The sequence below is a fragment of the Leptodactylus fuscus genome, chromosome 4 (genome assembly GCF_031893055.1).
Source record: "Leptodactylus fuscus isolate aLepFus1 chromosome 4, aLepFus1.hap2, whole genome shotgun sequence".
Classification (NCBI taxonomy): Eukaryota; Metazoa; Chordata; class Amphibia; order Anura; family Leptodactylidae; genus Leptodactylus; species Leptodactylus fuscus.
The window spans coordinates 136,196,127-136,218,903 of record NC_134268.1 but is presented as its reverse complement, the minus strand read 5'-3'; the positions used below and the strand labels follow the sequence as shown (position 1 = coordinate 136,218,903).

At 42.6% G+C, this 22,777-nt stretch overlaps 1 protein-coding gene and 1 non-coding gene across 4 annotated transcripts in view; one reads left to right on the top strand and one right to left on the bottom strand.

Annotated features, from left to right (window-relative positions):
• The window catches only part of VWC2 (von Willebrand factor C domain containing 2), a 414,069-nt gene that overhangs the window by 249,278 nt on the left and 142,014 nt on the right, over positions 1–22,777 (top strand). The gene's annotated exons all lie outside the window — the stretch shown is intronic.
• On the bottom strand, positions 10,816–10,922 carry LOC142201678 (U6 spliceosomal RNA). The gene has a single exon (XR_012715588.1). It is a non-coding gene; the product is annotated as a U6 spliceosomal RNA (small nuclear RNA).

The following is a 22,777-nucleotide window of genomic DNA, read 5'->3' as shown; positions in this document are numbered from 1 at the left end:
TGATGTAGAATCCCTGCATAGGTGTATAGAACACCAGCATGGACTTTAGGAGGTTCGTACTTTTCTACTGAGTAGGTACCTGGATTTGGAATTGATCAATTTACCTCTCATGAAAATATATACTTCAATACTGGTGGGACTTCTTAGCTGTGTACCAGTGGGTCACCTCAGTTTTTATAGGGCAGTGACATTACAGGTCCGGCTGGCTGCTGCACGCTTAGCATTGTGGGTGATACAGCGTTCCTAGAGTTCCCTTCCCCTTGTCCTAACTTGTGCAGCGGCCATTTTAATAAAAAATGCGATTTGATGCATCGAAGCGTGGAGAAATATGGATTCTTGGCAAATTTAAGATTTCCTGAAATTTCCATCGAATTCCACTTCTGCAGAATCGATTCGCTCATCTCTAAATACAATCATTAACAACACCATGCAATGTAGTATATGGTGGAGAGGAGTTGTAGATCAAAAATTGCAACGTTTCGGTCAACTGACCTTCATTCGGTTAGATCTGTCTACTGGAATAAAGGAAATAAGGTGTTTCTTTTATTCATCACATGAAACCCTGAGTGTGTGCAGCAATATTTATACACTAGGACAGGGGTAGGCAACCTTTTTTGTTCAGCGTGCCGATTTACACAAAAAAATCAAGGATGATGTCCTCGGAGTGCCGGGTAATAATTGTAAGGCTGACAACACCTACACTAAAGTCATATAGCACAAACATAAGGGTGCTGTCATACTGCGCTCGCAGCCACATGTGCTTACCGCTATTTGCCTGGATGCACATGTGCTTTTCCATTACAAGCAATATGAGTACATGTGTAACCTGCAATTAGTGATAATGTATGTGACTGGGAGCAGAGTGAGGTAACACCTATAGGGGAGAAACACAATGTTCCATGAGTGCTGCATCTAGTCCCCAGCCATCAGTAACTTCAGTTTTCTGTAAGGGCAATAGACTCCCACTAAGGATGATGCCCCACATTGCAAAAACACTTTTTTTGTTGCAGATTTTGCTGGGTTTTTTTCCCCATCAAAGCCAAGAATGACTACAAAACGCATGGGAAATTGGAACTATATAGGAGGTCATTTGTGTAATCCACTGTGCAATCAAAGTGTAAATAACAGAATTAGGCCAGAATTGGACCAGAAGGGAACAGAAGATCCAACTGAACTCCCTTGTTGCAATGTATACATGACAACGACTCTGGCTTGTTAACTCCAAGATGTAAGATCCCTGCACTGGTAAGAGGTCCAGTCGAGGTCTATATTGTGCATCACTTGAAAAAGGGGCAGCAACCCGAAATGCTTGAATAAACGTCATGTGTCTCAAATATCTGTCTTCAACAAATATCTGTCTTCAATAAATAGTACTCAATAGAAATAGTACTTCAAGGTCAAGTGCAGTTTTTGGATCCTCCTTTGATCCAAAGGGGATCCTATTGGTCCTATTGGTCTGTTTCTCATAATTTAATGCATGAAGGTTGCAGGCTGGCTGCCGTGCCAGCAAAATATGCCTCCCATGCCACTCTTGGCACTCGTGCTCTAGGATATGAGTTGGAGAACCATTTTTGCTTACCATCATCACAATTTAAAGTGTGCAGTACCAGCGACATTTTCTTACCTTCATTCTGTCAGTCAGTAGGATTTCTGCTAAACCAAATTTATAAACTGCAGATTTTTATGTGTTAAAACCTTTTTAGATATTTTTCCTGTAGTTTTTTATTATTGAAGTTTCAGCAGTACAAAAAGAAGAAAAAAAAAGCTTCAAAGCTAAAAAATCACAAGTCACAAGGGGCAAAGCTTACCAGAAATTACATAATCTTCAATCGCCACCCATCCATCATCTCACTGCCCAAGCTAGACACAGGGGAAGGAAAGAGAAAAAGAAGAAGAACAAAAAACAAAGATTGAAGAATTAACCCGTTCATCAAAACTTTCACCTTTCTTTTCCAATTTATCTTCATATTTCTTAAGAGAAAAGAGAAAGATGTTTATTTTTCAGAATCTTTAACCCTAAGACCTGCCACAACCAAAGGTCAGAAAAGCCAAACATTCCAATGTCCATTTCGGTGATAGCAATAATCTAGCCATATTGAATAGAGATGAGCGAACAGTGTTCTATCGAACACATGTTCGATCGGATATCAGGGTGTTCGCCATGTTCGAATCGAATCGAACACCACGTGGTAAAGTGCGCCAAAATTCGATTCCCCTCCCACCTTCCCTGGCGCCTTTTTTGCACCAATAACAGCGCAGGGGAGGTGGGACAGGAACTACGACACTGGGGGCATTGAAAAAAATTGGAAAAAGTCATTGGCTGCCGAAATCAGGTGACCTCCATTTTAGACGAATAGTGGATTTCAAATCCGGGTCATATGAGAATGTGAACTTTGTGACTATGAGACAGGGATAGCTGTACAGGCAGGGATAGCTAGGGATAACCTTTATTTAGGGGGGAATGTTATTAAAAATAACTTTTTGGGGCTCTATCGGGTGTGTAATTGTGATTTTTGTGAGATAAACTTTTTCCCATAGGGATGCATTGGCCAGCGCTGATTGGCCGAATTCCGTACTCTGGCCAATCAGTGCTGGCCAATGCATTCTATTAGCTTGATGAAGCAGAGTGTGCACAAGGGTTCAAGCGCACCCTCGGCTCTGATGTAGCAGAGCCGAGGCTGCACAAGGGTTCAAGCGCACCCTCGGCTCTGATGTAGGAGAGCCGAGGGTGCACTTGAACCCTTGTGCACCCTCAGCTCTGCTACATCAGAGCCGAGGGTGCGCTTGAACCCTTGTGCACACTCTGCTTCATCAAGCTAATAGAATGCATTGGCCAGCGCTGATTGGCCAATGTATTCTATTAGCCTGATGAAGTAGAGCTGAATGTGTGTGCTAAGCACACACATTCAGCTCTACTTCATCGGGCTAATAGAATGCATTGGCCAGCGCTGATTGGCCAGAGTACGGAACTCGACCAATCAGCGCTGGCTCTGCTGGAGGAGGCGGAGTCTAAGATCGCTCCACACCAGTCTCCATTCAGGTCCGACCTTAGACTCCGCCTCCTCCGGCAGAGCCAGCGCTGATTGGCCGAAGGCTGGCCAATGCATTCCTATGCGAATGCAGAGACTTAGCAGTGCTGAGTCAGTTTTGCTCAACTACACATCTGATGCACACTCGGCACTGCTACATCAGATGTAGCAATCTGATGTAGCAGAGCCGAGGGTGCACTAGAACCCCTGTGCAAACTCAGTTCACGCTAATAGAATGCATTGGCCAGCGCTGATTGGCCAATGCATTCTATTAGCCCGATGAAGTAGAGCTGAATGTGTGTGCTAAGCACACACATTCAGCACTGCTTCATCACGCCAATACAATGCATTAGCCAGTGCTGATTGGCCAGAGTACGGAATTCGGCCAATCAGCGCTGGCTCTGCTGGAGGAGGCGGAGTCTAAGGTCGGACCTGAATGGAAACTGGTGTGGAGCGATCTTAGACTCCGCCTCCTCCAGCAGAGCCAGCGCTGATTGGTCGAGTTCCGTACTCTGGCCAATCAGCGCTGGCCAATGCATTCTATTAGCCCGATGAAGTAGAGCTGAATGTGTGTGCTTTGCACACACATTCAGCTCTACTTCATCAGGCTAATAGAATACATTGGCCAATCAGCGCTGGCCAATGCATTCTATTAGCTTGATGAAGCAGAGTGTGCACAAGGGTTCAAGCGCACCCTCGGCTCTGATGTAGCAGAGCTGAGGGTGCACAAGGGTTCAAGTGCACCCTCGGCTCTCCTACATCAGAGCCGAGGGTGCGCTTGAACCCTTGTGCAGCCTCGGCTCTGCTACATCAGAGCCGAGGGTGCGCTTGAACCCTTGTGCACACTCTGCTTCATCAAGCTAATAGAATGCATTGGCCAGCACTGATTGGCCAGAGTACGGAATTCGGCCAATCAGCGCTGGCCAATGCATTCTATTAGCCCGATGAAGTAGAGCTGAATGTGTGTGCTAAGCACACACATTCAGCACTGCTTCATCACGCCAATACAATGCATTAGCCAGTGCTGATTGGCCAGAGTACGGAATTCGGCCAATCAGCGCTGGCTCTGCTGGAGGAGGCGGAGTCTAAGATCGCTCCACACCAGTCTCCATTCAGGTCCGACCTTAGACTCCGCCTCCTCCAGCAGAGCCAGCGCTGATTGGCCGAATTCCGTACTCTGGCCAATCAGCACTGGCTAATGCATTGTATTGGCGTGATGAAGCAGTGCTGAATGAGTGTGCTTAGCACACACATTCAGCTCTACTTCATCGGGCTAATAGAATGCATTGGCCAATCAGCGCTGGCCAATGCATTCTATTAGCATGAACTGAGTTTGCACAGGGGTTCTAGTGCACCCTCGGCTCTGCTACATCAGATTGCTACATCTGATGTAGCAGTGCCGAGTGTGCATCAGATGTGTAGTTGAGCAAAACTGACTCAGCACTGCTAAGTCTGCATTCGCATAGGAATGCATTGGCCAGCCTTCGGCCAATCAGCGCTGGCTCTGCCGGAGGAGGCGGAGTCTAAGGTCGGACCTGAATGGAGACTGGTGTGGAGCGATCTTAGACTCCGCCTCCTCCAGCAGAGCCAGCGCTGATTGGCCGAATTCCGTACTCTGGCCAATCAGCACTGGCTAATGCATTGTATTGGCGTGATGAAGCAGTGCTGAATGTGTGTGCTTAGCACACACATTCAGCTCTACTTCATCGGGCTAATAGAATGCATTGGCCAGCGCTGATTGGCCAGAGTACGGAATTCGGCCAATCAGCGCTGGCTCTGCTGGAGGAGGCGGAGTCTAAGATCGCTCCAAACCAGTCTCCATTCAGGTCCGACCTTAGACTCCGCCTCCTCCAGCAGAGCCAGCGCTGATTGGCCGAATTCCGTACTCTGGCCAATCAGCACTGGCTAATGCATTGTATTGGCGTGATGAAGCAGTGCTGAATGTGTGTGCTTAGCACACACATTCAGCTCTACTTCATCGGGCTAATAGAATGCATTGGCCAGCGCTGATTGGCCGAATTCCGTACTCTGGCCAATCAGCACTGGCTAATGCATTGTATTGGCGTGATGAAGCAGTGCTGAATGTGTGTGCTTAGCACACACATTCAGCTCTACTTCATCGGGCTAATAGAATGCATTGGCCAATCAGCGCTGGCCAATGCATTCTATTAGCGTGAACTGAGTTTGCACAGGGGTTCTAGTGCACCCTCGGCTCTGCTACATCAGATTGCTACATCTGATGTAGCAGTGCCGAGTGTGCATCAGATGTGTAGTTGAGCAAAACTGACTCAGCACTGCTAAGTCTCTGCATTCGCATAGGAATGCATTGGCCAGCCTTCGGCCAATCAGCGCTGGCTCTGCCGGAGGAGGCGGAGTCTAAGGTCGGACCTGAATGGAGACTGGTGTGGAGCGATCTTAGACTCCGCCTCCTCCAGCAGAGCCAGCGCTGATTGGTCGAGTTCCGTACTCTGGCCAATCAGCACTGGCCAATGCATTTCTATGGGGAAAAGTTAGCTTGCGAAAATCGCAAACTGACAGGGATTTCCATGAAATAAAGTGACTTTTATGCCCCCAGACATGCTTCCCCTGCTGTCCCAGTGTCATTCCAGGGTGTTGGTATCATTTCCTGGGGTGTCATAGTGGACTTGGTGACCCTCCAGACACGAATTTGGGTTTCCCCCTTAACGAGTTTATGTTCCCCATAGACTATAATGGGGTTCGAAACCCATTCGAACACTCGAACAGTGAGCGGCTGTTCGAATCGAATTTCGAACCTCGAACATTTTAGTGTTCGCTCATCTCTAATATTGAATAATACCATGATACAATTTCCAAAACAATACAATTTTATAGAGATATTAAGCTCATCGCTCTCATGGAATACTGACAGAACTAATATTCTAAGGTGACACCCAAGATAAGTTTGAAGGCAAGAAATTATTTTATGTCAAATATCTTCCAAATAATGGTGCAGTTTAGGATAACTCTTGTGAACCAAACCTGCATCAACTAACTTATATTTTGTACAGAAAACATTAGCATTATGGTATAATTTATTCAGAATTTTAGATTGTAATTTAATCTATGTATTACCATAAACTATGTAAAATTATGAGAGGAGTTATAAGATACTAGCCTTGTGTATAGGTTAATACATCGAAAAATAATTCTTTGGATAATCATATTCTCTAACTTTTTATACTGTTTTTTCATCTATTTTTTCAGATGTTTTTTGCAGTATGAACTGTATTTTTTTTTATAGATATTTTGGAAAATATATTATGGATTTTTGGGGGGCAGTAGAATGTTGTTGTTTGTTTAATTTGTTTGTAAAAATACATAGGGGGAGTGATTGAATTATTTTCTAAGTTTTTTTTATTCTTCTGAAAATGTTAAATATTCTTTTAGCCCCACTCCTCAGGGAGTTTGAACAAGTGATTATTAGATTGCTTATGTCATAGACTACAATGTGTGGTTCAATTGATAAGTTGCTATTAAATCCTGCTTACTGTATGATGAAATAGACTCTTAGCACAGGCGGACCTACCCATGACCAACATGGCACCAGAACGGCTCCTGCAATCTAGCCTTGTGAGGAAAGGATTTGATAACTATTACCCATGACATCACAGGGAATACTCATAGGTGATCTGATCACAGAGGTCTACATACATGGAGACACCATGCATTTTCCACCTGCTCAGTTCTTGAATGGGCACTTTCTGTAAAGACTGTAATATTTGTGTAGATATGGCATTGCTAAATAAAGATTGAGACATGAATACAAGTAAAAACCATCCAGTAAAAAAATTCCTAAATATAAAAGGCAAAACTGCTGAACAGGAAACCAGATATAGATATCAATAAGATATACTGTATATCAACAGATGAAGGATTTTGAGTTTGACATACATGCCCTAAGATACTTTTATATAAGAATGAATACTATACTAACATTGAGTGCTGAAAAACAGCATACATTTAAAAGCACTTTGTTCTGCCAGCAACTATAAAACAGACTTCTACCCATGCCTGGCATCTCCTTATTAGCCAATGGCAGCAATTAGCCAGGTAAAGAAGCATCCCATAAGCTTATATGCTAATCCTTTGCCGTGGACAGCTGCTCAGCTAGCTTCACAGACTTACCTGTCTCTTCACCTTCTGCATGCCATCGTCAAATGGAGTCTGGCTTCTTCACACTGGTGTCCCAGGAGACCATTAAAGTGACTCTACACTTCAAGATTGCCCCTAGGTGGCACATGTCACATTCTTCAGCTACAGCCAAGAAGGCACTGGACTCCTCACCATGTCCCTGACGCTACACACTTCTCCATCTAAAATTTCAGATGCTGCTACTTTCACCTCGCAGTCTTCCTCTCCAGATGAACGGGTCTCCAACAGGGATCCCAGTTATACAATGGCAAAGGTGACAGAACCCTAGGAGCATGGAAGGGTGTGTGAGATATCTATGGTTCTGGAGGTCAAAATGGGCTGCCAGATGTTTTTACTGTGTTTCAAACCAGGTATAAAACTGTCTTGGAAAACATTCTGAGATCCATGCTTAATACCTTAAGACATTTCTTGCATGAGGACGTTAATCCCCCTCCAAACTACAGTACCTGAGCTGGATGATAGCGTGTTTCATGCTGAATCCAAGATGACTGGGTTTGCTGCTGCACATGACAGCTTAGTAGATGCCTTTAATGATAATGACAATAAAATCTCTTACCTGCAGACTAAGTTAATACTCAGAAGACAGAGGCAGACACAATAACATAAAGTTTAGAAGGATCTCTGAGATTGTACCAGGCCCTCAACTCAAGAAATATATCCAGGACCTGACTAAAAAGCTATTTCAGACTTAGCTGAATACTGTGCATCAATAGGGCTCACAGGGTCAATAAATTGAGGAACCTACCTGATACTATGCCTTGGTTTGGTAGACCGTTTTTCAAGTCAAAGAACAACTTTTATTTCAAACATGAAAGCTCAAACCTATCCCTGCACCATATACATCAGTGAAGTTGTTCACAGATTTATCTGCAGCAACAAGCGAGAAGCGACTTCGCTAACACAATAACCCTTATAGGTGGGGCTTCCCCTCAAAGATCTTAGTTACACCATATGGCATTATTTTCATAGTTAAAACTATTAAATAATGACTGGATCTGTTCTGTTCCTGGGACATTGCGGCAGAATTGCCAACTCCCACGCCTAGTACATGGTACCTCTAACTGTGTTTTATGTTCTTTGTAATGTTATGTTTCTTCAATGTTTTTGCAGGTTACATTGTTTTTAAATCAGCGCTGATTTATTATTGTGGCTGATTTATTATTGTGGCTGATTTATTATTGTGGCTGATTTATTATTGTGGCTTTCACTATTAATAACTTTGACTATATAGTTGTGAATGCCCTGAACATGAAGCAACATCCTATCTTCTTAAAAAGATATCTGCTATGCAACGTGAGGCTTTGATCATTGGTGGTGATTTTAATGCTATTAATAATCAACCCCAACTGCTCAAGCCCCCTTTAGAGCTTTGACTTTAGGCTCATTTATCTTGAACCACTCTGTCTATGATATTTGGAGGTTACAGTATGCTTCTGAGAGGGATTATTCCTTTTATTCTGCAAGGCATCTCACATATTCCCACATATATGTTTTCTTGACAGATAAGACATTAATAGATAAAGTAGAGGACACCTCTGTTGGAACCACCAGTTGGTCAGACCATGCCCCCATTATTGTAACTCGAGAACGCTTCCCTACTACAAGCAACTTTTTGTGGGGGGCAAATACCTATATTTTGGCCCACAACTAGTGTCGTAGCAAGATAGAGGTGGAAGGAGGAGATTTCTTTCAGAAGAATGACACACCTGACATGTCTACGCTCACTCTGTGGAATGCCCACAAGACATATATTAGGCGTACGCACATTTGTTTGGGCAGTAAGATGAAGAAAATTAGAGAATCCAAGATTGTTGAATTCATAGACAGAATTAGATTTCTAGATGGACAAAGCAAATTGTCCAACCCCTTTTCTCTTAACATTTAGTTAGATAACGAGAGATTGCATTTATGCAATCTACTCTGCCAAAATACAAAGCTTCATTTCACAAAAATAAATGTAAATTGTATGCTCAAGATAACAAAGTGGGTAGTTTGCCCGCCAAGAGATTTAAAGAGAACTCAAAAGGTTAGAATTGCTTCCCTAGTTCCTCCTATCAGTAAGTAAACCATCCTATCTCCTAGGAGTATTGCCAATGCGTTTAGAGATTATAACAATCATACAATCTGTGTGATGACTCCTCAACTGAGCAACCTACTGATTCCTTAATTAAGAGTTTTCTAGACAAAATTAATCTTCCGTGTCTTTCCCCTGGTCAATTAAAAACTCTAAACACCCCTAACACCCCCTCCAAAGTAATTGCCATAATTAAGACTATAATTCTATAGAAAACACCTGGCCCAGATAGTATGCTCAATGCCTATTGCCACCATTTTTCCTCTATTCTAGCCCATAATTTAACGTCAGTCTTTAAGGTAGCAGCATTGGCTGAACAATAACCCAACCCTAACAGCTCTGATAGTTACCATTCCTAAACCTGGGGAGAGCTCGGATAGACCTAAAAATCATAGGCCTATTTCCCTTTTGAATATTTATGTGAAAATATACTCTAATTTTGTAGCAGCTCGCCTAATGAAAATAATCCATACTTTAGTTAAAACAGTGTCAGCAGTGTCTCTATTAAATAAATGTGGCCAAGTCTGACATTGTCTTTCTACAAGTCCATCCCATCCAAATGAGTTACCTTAAAGCTAATTTTCCTCTAGACTGGCAATATACCATGGCCAAATATTTTGTAGTCAAATTGACGTATCACTCTAGCAAACTACATGAGTGTTATTTTGTCACTCCATTCTCAGGTCTTTAAAGATTTCCAATCATTCTCTAAACAAAGTATCTCATGGTTGGACTGGATGAAGGCATTTAAAATGCATATCCTGCCTAAATGTTTTTATTTATTTAGAACAATTCCTACTAAAACACCATCTAACTTCTTTATAAAGGCCAATAGATGTTTTGGGGTGTTCATATGGTCCAACAAAAACATAGGACTGCTTTTCCAGTCATGGGCTTGCATAGGAAAACAGGTGGCCTAGGTCCCATGCCTGTTAGATTATTACTATGCCTGTATACTTGGTCAGCTTGTTTACTGATAAACTAAACCACATGACAAGTTTTGTTTGATATTGAGAGATGCGGATGTGAACTTCCTTTAAAAGTCCAACTACTTTCTCTCCTGTGGCTGCTTGGCTCTCCTCATTCTAACTTTTCAGTGGTTCAAATCTCACATTGGACTTGGAGGTACTTTTTGGCTTGTGAAGAAAAGGATGTGCCATTCCTCTTGAGATGATTTTTCTTACATGATTGAACCCATGTCTCTGACCTAGACCTAACCTCCTGGATATCTTTAATAAATAATGTCTGTGACTTAATGGGTTCCCATTGTGCATGTGACTTTCAGTCCCTAGCTCTGAATACTTATATCAGAGTTACAGATTTTCTCCATAAAAAATTGCAATAAGAATACATATTTAATTCAATGATAAATAAAAGAAACCTTTTTCTCTCATTCCAAATGCAGGCGTAAAGGTATCATCTTCTAGGTTCACTTGCACACAATTTTTGAAGGAACTCAGCAGGGACGTTCTTCCAAATATCTTGGAGAACTAAGCACAGATCTATGGGTGTAGGCTTGATCAAATCTTTTTTTTTTTTAAATATATGGAACGCTTCACAAATTTGCGTGTCATCCTTGCGCAGGGGCCATGCTAATTTTCTCTGTATCGTTCCAATTTTAGTATATGTGCTGCCGAAGCGAGCACTGATCAAATCTTTTTTGTCCATTCACATTCATTCATTCAGTCATTCATTCATTTTGTTAATTGGCAAAAACAAATTATTAATGTTACTATTTTTTTTTCATTCCAAATGTTTTATTGGTTTTCAGTAAAAACATAGAAATGAGTCTTTACAGAAAGTATTAGCACAATGAAGTCATAGCAATTGTGTAGTTGGCAGGAGTCCCAAGACAGGAATGTACAAAGTGGATGGAAGATTCTCATAGAGGAGTCCATGAGGAGAAAAAATAATGGTAAAACTATGTGCACTTAACAAAAAAAAGGTATTTTGACAGTTATTCTAGGTAGAAGGGGCTCTTCAACCAGTCCCAGACCCGATTGAATTGAGGATAGTAACCACCGTTGTGAGAGATAGTTTTTTTCACAGGTTCAAGTAGCGTTATGCAATAACCTCTTGAATGTACCACTGAACAATTATTATTTATTATGCTTACTTGTATAGCGCCATCATATTCCGCAGCACTTTACAGACATTGACAATCACTGTCCCATATAGGGCTCACAATCTACGGTCCCTATCAGTATGTCTTTGGTGTGTTGGAGGAAACCCACGCAAACATGGAGAGAACATACAAACTCCTTGCAGATGTCGTCCTAGGAAGGATTCGAACCCAGGACTCCAGTGCTGCAATGCTAACCACTGAGCCACTGTGCTGCCCTATTTGCAATTTGTTTCCAATGTCTACATATGACAGACATTGGTGGACATCAGTAAATGGGCAACTACAGTTTTCTGACCTTTAGAACAGTTATGTAAATCTAGTAATAAAAGCGCAGATTGTGGAGTAATGGAGGGGAGCTCATTCAAAAGATGCTTTACAATGGTCTGTGGCAAACCACAGGGGCTGGATTAGGGCACAGTCCCATAATATATGTGACTACATTCACTCCAGGAGAGGAGAGAACAATCAGGATTAAAAAAAAAGAGAGAATGGTACCGCTGGAAGGTGGAACTCCATTGGGAAAGAGGATATTGAACAGAAAAGTTTCTCTTCCAACACACCATATATCTAATTTCCCTCCCAAGAGATTATAGAAGAACTGAAGCTGTTCTGAAGGCATATATAATCATATATGACTATAGAGGGAGATTTGCTAAATGTGGAAATGCTAAATATTTAATTTGCACCAAATAACTGGCATAAGTGCAATGTGTCACATTTTGTGGGAGGTCAGACACTCTTGAGACACACAATCATCACTTTAGGTATTCAGTGGGTATTCAGTCAAGATCTTTCACACCAAACTCACCTAACCAAGCCTTCATTTTGTTACTCTGGGACACAGTCATGCTGGAACTTACCCAAACCGTTCCCACAAAGTTGAAAGCATATAACTCACCTGGTAAAATGTCTTAGAATGGCCACATGGGGCATAAACACAGCAGAAAAACAACAGCATATTACAGTCACAGCACAGTGGAATGAACTCTAGCAAATCCCATCCCCACTTTGAGGTAAAATATGCGCAGTGGAAACGCTGTGACTTACAAAACTGTTGCAGTTTTGGAAATTGCAGAATGTCAGTTGTACCACTGTTTTCGGAACCCAAACTAAGTTCAATATTCTGATTGTCAAATGCTGTTAAATTTTATATATATATATATATATATATATATATATATATATATATATATATAGTAACATCTCTGCCTGTTCGGGCCTCTGCGCCACCCTCTGCTCACTCACGTGCTGCGGTGTAGGAGGCGTGTGCAGTTTGATAATCTGCTTAAAGTTTTTAGTCGCACTGTGTGAACTCAGCTCTAGTTCTGTGATTGCATTTGCACCACACCCATCTTCTGCCAATGTTGCCTCTGTCCATTAAGTGTTTGATTTTGTCTTGCCTGTGATTGACAGCTTTCCTTTCTATCAGGTTCAGGGTGGGTTCTTCCTCCCCTATTTAGTCTTGGCTCACAGTCACACTGGTGCCGGTTATTGCCTCTTGCTTGCTGGTTTCTCTTGCTGTTATATTACTGGTATTCTAATCCTTGACCTCTGGCTTCCCTACTGATTATTCTTTTGGACTCTGATTTGGCACTGCATCGCTCTACTGTTACCGAACCCTGGCTAGCTGACCTCCCTTTGTTGTTGTTCGTCTTGTCTTTGTTTTTGTTTTTTTGTTTTATTTTAAATGTAGATTGTGAGCCCCACATAGAGCTCACAATGTACATTTTTCCCTATCAGTATGTCTTTGGTATATGGGATGGAAATCCATGCAAACACGGGGAGAACATACAAACTCATTGCAGATGGTTTTTTGCCCTTGGCAGGATTTGAACACCAGGACTCCAGCGCTACAAGGCTGCAGTGCTAACCACTGAGCCACCGTGTGGCCCCGTCTTGTCTTTGTTTTGTGTTTCACATATTCAGGGAGGGACTGTCTTCGTGGTTGTCGCCTATTACCTAGGATAGGGTCTGGCAATAGGAAGGGAAAGAGGGGGGCTTCAGCCTAGGGCTCACTGTCCCTTGTGCCCCTTCCTCCAGGGTTCACCAGCAGCTTCTGGGGAATTATCATCTGGCTATTCCCTAACATATATATAATGAGCTCACAGGAATGACCAGTGAAACACAGGAAGTGTGCTTATGGCTATTTCCTCCTTATTTGGCCCGTGGGTCCTAAGCCTAAAGATGATGTTTCCACTTCTTAGGGCCAAGTGACATCATTTTGTTATATTCTATTTGAGATGGTTATGTCAGACAAGTGTCTGTCTGTGGCCAACCAGTGGTTGTGTTGTGTTGTGGTCTATCAAGGGTTTGGCCAGCATATCAAGATATTGTATAACATTTGTTATATGTAAGTTTATTTTTTAGTGTGTGGGATAAAACTGGAGTACCCCTAGGAAACCTATGCAAGGGATAATGGATAAACACAATGTATTCTTTCAAAAATACATGGAAGATTCAGACTGGGCTTCTAAGTTCTGATTTAATATTGTTAACTTTGACAAAGTTAACAGAAAATATGAACCTAAAGACAGGTCTATTGCAGGGTTTTCAAACTAAGGCAGGCAAATGGGCTGCACATAGAAAAAAATTGAAGTTAATGGGTCACAGTTCTATCAAATTCTGTACAAATATATTGTTAAATAACACCAGCAGTGGCTCAATGCAGTTTAATGTCCCCAAAAGTGACCCCACATAGGTTAATGTCCTCCCCAGCAGTGGCTCCATATACTGTAATGTCCCCTTCAGCAGTGTTCCTTCACAGTTTAATGTCCCCCCAACAGTAGCCCCACATAGTCTATTGCCCCCACCAGTGGCTCCCAGACAGTACTGTTCCAGAGGTGACATGGTTTCTTCACTGGTAGGCTTGTAAATCTATGGACTAACCTATGCCAGAAACTGGTCACAGCAACAACTGACAGCTTCAAAAATGACTTGGATGCCTTTTTACAGCAAAATAACATTAATGCTTATGTATATAATTCTTATTTCCTTCATTCCTCTCTTTAGTTATGCTGTTTTTCATTCCTTGGTTGAACTTGAAGGACATATGTCTTTATTCAAGCATACTATGTATAACACACATTGCTGTCTTGACAGGAGCTATTAGTATGTGTGTCGCTTTCTTTGCTGCTCTGGCGAGATTGTTCATTATTACTGTCACAGCTAATATATGGCTTTTTTCTTAGATATTACAATCAGTTGGGTTCTTATTGTCTTAAATAATAGAAAACATCTCCTGTTTTTTTTAGGAATACAGTGCATCTTATATATACAGTAGATACACACTATAACTATATGTAATACTAGAGGGAGGACCCGGCTTCACACGGGTATATTACATTTTATGTTTGTGTAGTGGCCCCATAAGAATTGTCCAATTTTGCACTGGTGTATTTTGTATGTGGTTTGTGTGTATGTCCATAAGCGTCATGTGATTATGTGTATCTCATTTTGGATGTCAGCGAAAAACCTGTGATCTGTTGTTATGGATACCTGGAGTAAAGCTGTATCTAATTCTTCCCCGTGTAGTACTGTGTTTCAGATGCAAGTATCCAATCCTTGTTGGTGTGGTACTTTGTACAGATGCACATATCTAATCCTCCCCGTGTGATATTGTGTGAAGAGGCGCGTATCTAATCCTCCAGTAAGTGAAACTGTGTGCAAATGCGCGTATCTAATGACTCTGGCGTGTGGTACTGTGTGCAGATGTGCGTATCTAATCCTCCCCCATGTGGAACTGTGTGCTGAGACACGTATCTAATTCTCTGGCATGTGGTACTGTGTGCAGAGGCCTGTATCTAATCCTCCAAAGTGTGATACTGTGTTCAGATGCACGTATCTAATCCTCCCCTGTGTGGTATTGTGTGAAGAGGCGCGTATCTAATCCTACGGCATGTAGAACTTTGTGTAGACACGCGTATCTAATCCTACAGCATGTGGTACTGTATGAGGGGCAACACGGTGGCTCAGTGATTAGCACTGCAGCCTTGCAGCGCTGGAGTCCTGAGTTCGAATCCCACCAGGAACAACATTTGCAAGGAGTTTGTATGTTCTCCCCGTGTTTGCGCGGATTTCCTCCCATTCTACAAAGACATACTGATAGGAAATAAATGTACATGGTGATCCCTATATGGGGCTCACAATCTACAAAAAAAAAAAAAAAAAAAGCATGTGGTACTGTATGCAGACGTGTGTATCTAATCCTATGGCGTGTACAACTGTGTGAAGATGCGTGTATTTAATCCTCTGGTGTGTGGGACTGTGTGCAGACCCATGTATCTAATCCTCTGGCGTGTGATACTGTGTGCTGATCTGTGTATCTAATCCTCTGATGTGTGTATCTCAGTTTGGATATCAGTGTTGTATTGTGCATGTGGAGTGACCGTGTGTATTGCAGTTGGAATATGAGTGAAAGTCTTGCAAGTTTGTATTGGCTAAGGGGGGGGGGCACTGTGTTTGGAATGCTGTATCCCAGCAACGGTACGTCCAAGCGAGTTAGAATCTCATCTTAAACCTTCCCGGATATCTGAAGTATCTCTGTACCAAATTTGGTGAAGATCGATCCAGTCGTTTGGTTCGCATTAGAGAACAGACAGACGGACAGACAGACAAGAATTCATTTTTATAATATAGAGAGATATATGGCTATACTGATCCAGAAGAGGCATTAGGTATTTCACTTGCCATGGAATCAAGATAAAGTGATGATAAGTTTTATTATTAACAGGGCAATAATAGGGATATTATTATCTATTAGTGGACATGTGAGAATTTCTATTGTGTGGTGGCACAGAAGAGCAATAATATTACATAATTTATAATCCAAACAGTAATAATTATTATGTCCTAATATAGTAATATACCAACCTCCTTTTTGTCCACACACAGTACCCCTTTGTATTATTTTCTAAGGGTACAAGTTGGGCATTATGACTTTTTAGGAGACACAAAAGAGGCCATTTTATGATTTGCAGTGGACACCAATGAGCAGTGGTGGACACCATTAATGTGTTGGGCTTAAAAGACACACTATTTTTTTTGAGAATTAGGAAGATTACAATTAGGGAATATCCACATAGGAGACACAGATTTTACGTTGCAGAATTGTGGGCGGAAAACCTGTGGTATGTACATTAGACACGTAATGGATGAATATTTAAAGTGTTCCTCTAAGACAGCGGTTCTCAACCTGTGGGTCGCGACCCCGGTGGGGGTCGAACGACCAAAACACAGGGGTCGCCTAAAGCCATCGGAAAATACATATTTCCGATGGCTTTAGCCGCTGAGAAGCCGCGCTGCCTTTGCAGCAGGGTAGATCCTAGTGGAGTGAAGGACCTGTGATGACGTCATGACCATGTGATCGGACTCTGGTGTGGGCGGAGCTATTCAGTACAGTGCCAAGTTACACAGGAAAGGAAGGCTGCAGTGAGTGGAGACTGGAAGGTAAGATGGAGGGAGGAGACAGCAAGGCAGTGTGTGAGTATGATAGGAGGGGATGCAGGCTGTGTGTGAGTATGATAGGAGGGGTTCAGGCTGTGTGTAAGTATGATAGAGGGGTTCAGGCTGTGTGTGAGCAAGATGGGGGTGTTTCAGGCTGTGTGTCAGCATAATAGTGGGGTTCAGGCTGTGTGTGAGTGTGATAGGAGGTTCAGGCTGTGTGTGAGCAAGATGGGGGACATGAATCTGGGGGCAGAGATGGAGGGGACATGAATCTGGGGGCAGAGATGAGGGAACATGAATCTGGGGGCAGAGATGGAGGGGACATGAATCTGGGTGCAGAGATGTAGGGACATGAATCTGGGGGCAGAGATGAGGGGACATGAATCTGGGGGCAGAGATGGGGGACATGAATCTGGGGACAGAGATGGGGGACATGAATCTGGGGGCAGAGATGGAGGGACATGACTCTGGGGGCAGAGATGGGGGGACATGAATCTGGGAGCAGAGATGGGGGACATGAATCTGGGGACAGAGATGGGGGACATGAATCTGGGGGCAGAGATGGGGGACATAAATCTAGGGACAGAGATGGGGGACATGACTCGGGGCAGAGATGGGGGGACATGATTCTGGGGGCAGAGATGGGGGACATGAAACTGAGGGCAGAGATGGAGGGGACATGAATCTGGGGGCAGAGATGAGGGGACATGAATCTGGGGGCAGAGATGGAGGGGACATGAATCTGGGGGCAGAGATGGAGGGGACATGAATCTGGGGGCAGAGATGGAGGGGACATGAAACTGGGCAGATGAAGAGGTTATATGAAACTGGGGGAGAGATAGAGGGGGGACATATAATTTACGGGTGACTGTAGGAGGATTATACTGTGTGGGAGCACGTGAAAAATGAATGAGAATGGGCGGAGTCAACATAAAAGTGGGCGGAGCCAAATTTGTTGCAGTGTGCTCTGCGCGCCGCACATTTTATCCCTCTTTCCACTTTTCAAAAGTTGGGACGTATGGGTTCAGGCTGTGTGTGTGCAAGGGGGGGGGGGGGGTTCAGCAGATTTTGTGGAAGAGAGCTTTTTTGATTAATCACTATGTTTAAATTATGTTTGATTTGTAGCAATGAGAATACATAATGCATATCAGGTATTTACATTCCGAATCATAACTGTAGCAAAATTAAGGCCCATTCACACAGGCACAGAGGGGGCAGATTATGGTGCGAAATCCACGTCATAATCCGCCCTCTCACAATGGAGGTCTATTTAGACCGCCAGGCTTGTTTTTTGCGTGAGCGGCATGGTGCCGCTCACGGAAAAAAAAAGTGGGCTGCCCTTTCTTCAGGTGGATTCCACAGCTCGGTGACCTGTGGCGTTCGCCTGGCGGTAGCAACCTCCCGAGTCGCCCCATTAATTTGAGCCGACTCCGGGGGGGAAGCCGCGACAGTCGTGGCAAGCGTGTTTTGACCCGAGAGTGACGCAGCTCCCCGCGTCACTCTCAGTGCCTAAATCCGCTATAGATCCGCTATACCGCCCCCTGTGTGAACTAGCCCTTACAGTTATGAAGTAGCCACCAAAATTATTTTTTGGTTTGGGGGTCACCACAACATGAGGAACTGTATTGCGGGGTCACGGCATTAGAAAGGTTGAGAACCACTGCTCTAAGAGCTAAGTCCTTATGGACCAGAGGTTTAGTGTCCCAAATAGTTCTATGCTAATACTGTCTGTTTGCTGCGGGTTTTTTGTTTTTGTTTTTTTGAGCCAGCCTGGAGTGGATTAATCAGAAGGATGAAGTCGTACTCATTATTTTATATTTCCTATTCCATTCACATTCACTCCTGGCTTTGTATTTTAGAAAAAAGCACAGCAAAAAAAGCAGCTTCTCTACACTGTGTAGCCGCAGTCTTATAATCACCTTGAGATGAACCCGGTGAGTGTTTAATCCACTACAGGGCAATACATTGGGTGACATTGTCGGCAAGCTTGCAAAAATTACACTGTAAATTCTGCATCATAAAATTGCATCAACTAGTTTGTTTTTGAAGATGATTTTATGCTACGGTAAATCCACAGTGTAACAACTTCATGTGGTCAGTATTACTGTTTCGGGTACAAAAGGTGGCACCATTACTTTGCTGGGCACAAATAAGGGCACTTTTGGTGTGCCATATTACCATGTGGGTCTCTGATCTTTTAAGACTGTAGCAATGCTCTGGAAATGCTAAAGATCAGTATTGGTGCATTTAGCATCCTGCCTTCTGACATTGGCACACTAGTTTTGTATTTGGGGCCCCACTTTAATTATACTCAAGACCAAGCTTTGTCTAAAACCTTCCCTAATGTTAGGGAATTGATAGGACAGCAATTCCCCAGTAGCTGTTGAAAACCCTGGGGCGGGACACGAGACAGTGAGCCCTAAGCTGAAGCCCCCAACTGTCCATTCCTATTGCCAGGCCCTATCCTAATTAATACGCAGCAAACACGAAGACGGTCCCTTACTGTATATGTGAGACACAAAACGCAGACAAGATGAACAACAACAAAGGGAGTTCAGCTAGCCAAGGGTCAGTAAACAGTCGAGCGATGCAGTGCCAAATCAGAGTCCAAAAAATAGTCAGTAGGGAACGCCAGAGGTCAGGGATTAGAATGCAAGCAAAAGTAGTGACAGCAAAAAGCAAGTACACACAAGGCAATAGCAAGCACTGGTGTGAATGAGAGCCAAGACTGAATAGGGAGGAAGAACGCGCCCTGATCCTGATAGGAAGGCAGGCTGTCAATCACAGGGCAGGACAAAATTTAACCACTTAATGGACAGAGGCAACAAGGGCAGAAGACGGTTGTGGTGCAAATACAATCACAGAACTAGAGCTGTGTTCACACAGTGCAACTAAAAACTTTAAGCAAATTATCAAACTGCACATACCTCCTGCACCGCAGCACGCGAGCAGAGGGTGCTGCAGAGACCCGAACAGGCAGAGATGTTACACCTATTTTCTGATAAAACATGGGACCCTTCTATTTGTATCAGTGCTAGGCTTCCCTTCCCTTATATGTTGATGCTAGTATGGCTCTCACGTGAGGAGATGGCAGGCGCTTCCCAGTGTCTGTGACAGACAAGAGCCTTCTGAAGGCTCCCAGGCCTGTATTAGGAAAATAACAATTGAAGCTTTCCAATAGTTATGCTGTCATAGACTACAGTATATTTGTATTGCAGTCTATGGTACAAGCAAGCCAATGAACACAATTTTAAGCCCCCAGTGGGAATAAAAAAATTTTGTGGAAAAAATCAAAAAATCAAAATACAAAACATCCAAAATCAATTTTAAATTATTTATCCCATACAGAGATCACCGGTGGAAAAGATCGCCATTTTAAATTTTTATATTTTAAATATAAAAAACATCTTATGCTGCACCGTACATGGAAAAAATAAACGTACAGAAACATAGATAAAACTGTACTAATTTGGTATCACTATGATCATGTCAACTAAAAGAATAGGAGTAACATATCATTGTATCTCAGAGTGTATGCTGAAAAAAAACCCAAAAGAACCCTAAGGCTAAGGCCCCCAAAGGACGTCCCGCAGCAAAAAAGAGCTGCTGGAAAAACCATGGCAGCAACGCATCTCGGTTCTCCCCACAGCACTTTAGACAGAAAGTTCGCTGAGTTTTCCTCTGTGAACTTTCTGTTAAGATTATACCTATGAGGAAACTGGCGGCGTTTACTTAGGTATAATCGGCATGCAGCAATTTCCAAAAACGCGCTAGTTTTGGAAATCACGGTGTGTCTGCACCGTGTTTTTTTTCCCCACAAAATGGGCATGGGATTCGCTAGAATCCACTTTGCCCTTACTGTAAGACGCAGTGATATTTCCCACGGCCTTAATCTGCCGCTAGTTATACATGAAGTTATAGTATTAGTTTCCCTGATTAAGTAGCTGCCGCGTAGAATTATTTTGCTCACATACCATGTATTTCAATTACAACGAGCTTTGTACTTCTCTGTGGCTGAAATACTTCTCTAAACGATAAGACGAGTAATTTTATTCTTCTGGAAAAAATGTTATGCAACTTCTGGCTCCTGCATTCTTCTCCTTGTCTCATCAAAAATTACAATGTGGATAACCCCTTTAATATTATAGGGTCCAAAACTTTCTGTTGGCTGCCCTGGTGACCTATATAAGTTTTCCATAACTAGATAAACATATTTCCTAAATAGTAGTACAGTACTCTATGTTAACAATCCAGAATACAGCCTGTATAACTAAGCTGAAGTTGATATTACACCCCAGCAGAATGTGTTTTTACTTAATAAAATAATTTTACGGAGAACGCACTAAAGTGGGATGTCGAATAAATACATGTACGATTGTCTTGTAAGACCTGCCAGCTATTATAACAATTTGACATCCAGCTTCTGATATGCTGTACTAAGCAATCACACATGAATTGTACACGGCTGTCATGGGCAATGTAACTTTCATTGTGACAGACCTGCCACAATAGTTACATTCCCAGCTAAACACTATATAAATGTGACTGGATGTATGCTGACTGAGATAAAGTAGCATGCCAGAGTATAATAGAGCTGCCGAGTGCAGAGTAATGCATTAGTTTAATATATTGTATAATATATTCTCACAGGTAATTAAAATAGGAGATATACATAATTGCTAGGCCATGGGATTGTATCTGGGCCATTCTAATACACTAATGTACAGTCCCTGACAGAAGTTGTGTCGCTTATCCATGTTGTCGAATCAAAAACTTATAACCTGACTTTAAATTCATCCATTGGTTTTAGAAATGACTCATATAAAAGCTGAAACCCTCCCAAATGTTTTTTTGTTAAGAAAATAAATTGGCTTCACTGCTGAAATATTGATCATTTAATGAACACAGAAAGGTCAGATTTTGGAAAGACAAAAGTTTTTTCACCCACATAAAGTAATGTGAAAATCAAACCAATAATTCAGTTCAAATACAAAGATATGTTTCCTAACATTGGTGAATGAAGTTGAGGTGCTATTAGAGCCATATTTAATATTTTGTTTGATTTCCATGAGCTTGAAGGGCGGCATCCATGCATTTCAACAAAGATTCATACAATTTATTGATGAAGCCATCAGTAATAGCACAGAATGCAGTCTAACATGCCTCCCAGAGTTGGCTGCCAAGCTTCCTCTTTCATCCTACCCCAAACATGCTGAATGATGTTCATGTCTGGTGACTGGGCTGGCCAGTGCTGGAGCATCTTCATCTTCTTTACCTTGAGGAACTTTAATGTAGAGATGGATGTATGAGATGGAGCACCATCCTGCGGCAAAATTTGACCCCTTTTACGATTGGGAATGTAAGAGGAAGCTAATACTTGTTGATATTTTAGGCTATTGATATTGCCTTCAACCTTACAAATGTTTCGCACACCCCATACTAAATGTAACCCCAGACCATGATCTTTCCACCACCAAACTCAACTGTTTTTTGGCTGTATTTTGGATCCATACGGGCTCCAGTAGGTCTCCTGCAGTATTTGCGATGGCTGTGGTGTAATTCAACTGAAGATTCATCTGAGTAATCCACCTTCTGCTACTTTTCCAGCGTCCATCCGTTTAGTAGGCTGTGGGCCTTTAATTGCCTTTTGTTTAGTGATGGCTTCTGGGCACTGATTCGACCATGCTCGAGCAGAATCCTACAAACTGTTCTATTTGACACAGGGACTTGAGCTGACCAGGCCTGTTGGAGCTCTACCGCAGTGGAAGAAGGGCTGGCCTTTGATTTTCTAACCAACAAACGTTCCTCCTGAGCAGTTGTCTTGTGGGGTCTGCCGGACCTGGGCTTGTCAAAAACATCTCCAGTCTGTTCAAATCTTTTTTTCAAATTTTTTGCACTTGACGCTGAGACACATTAAAGGTGCCAGCCACCTCT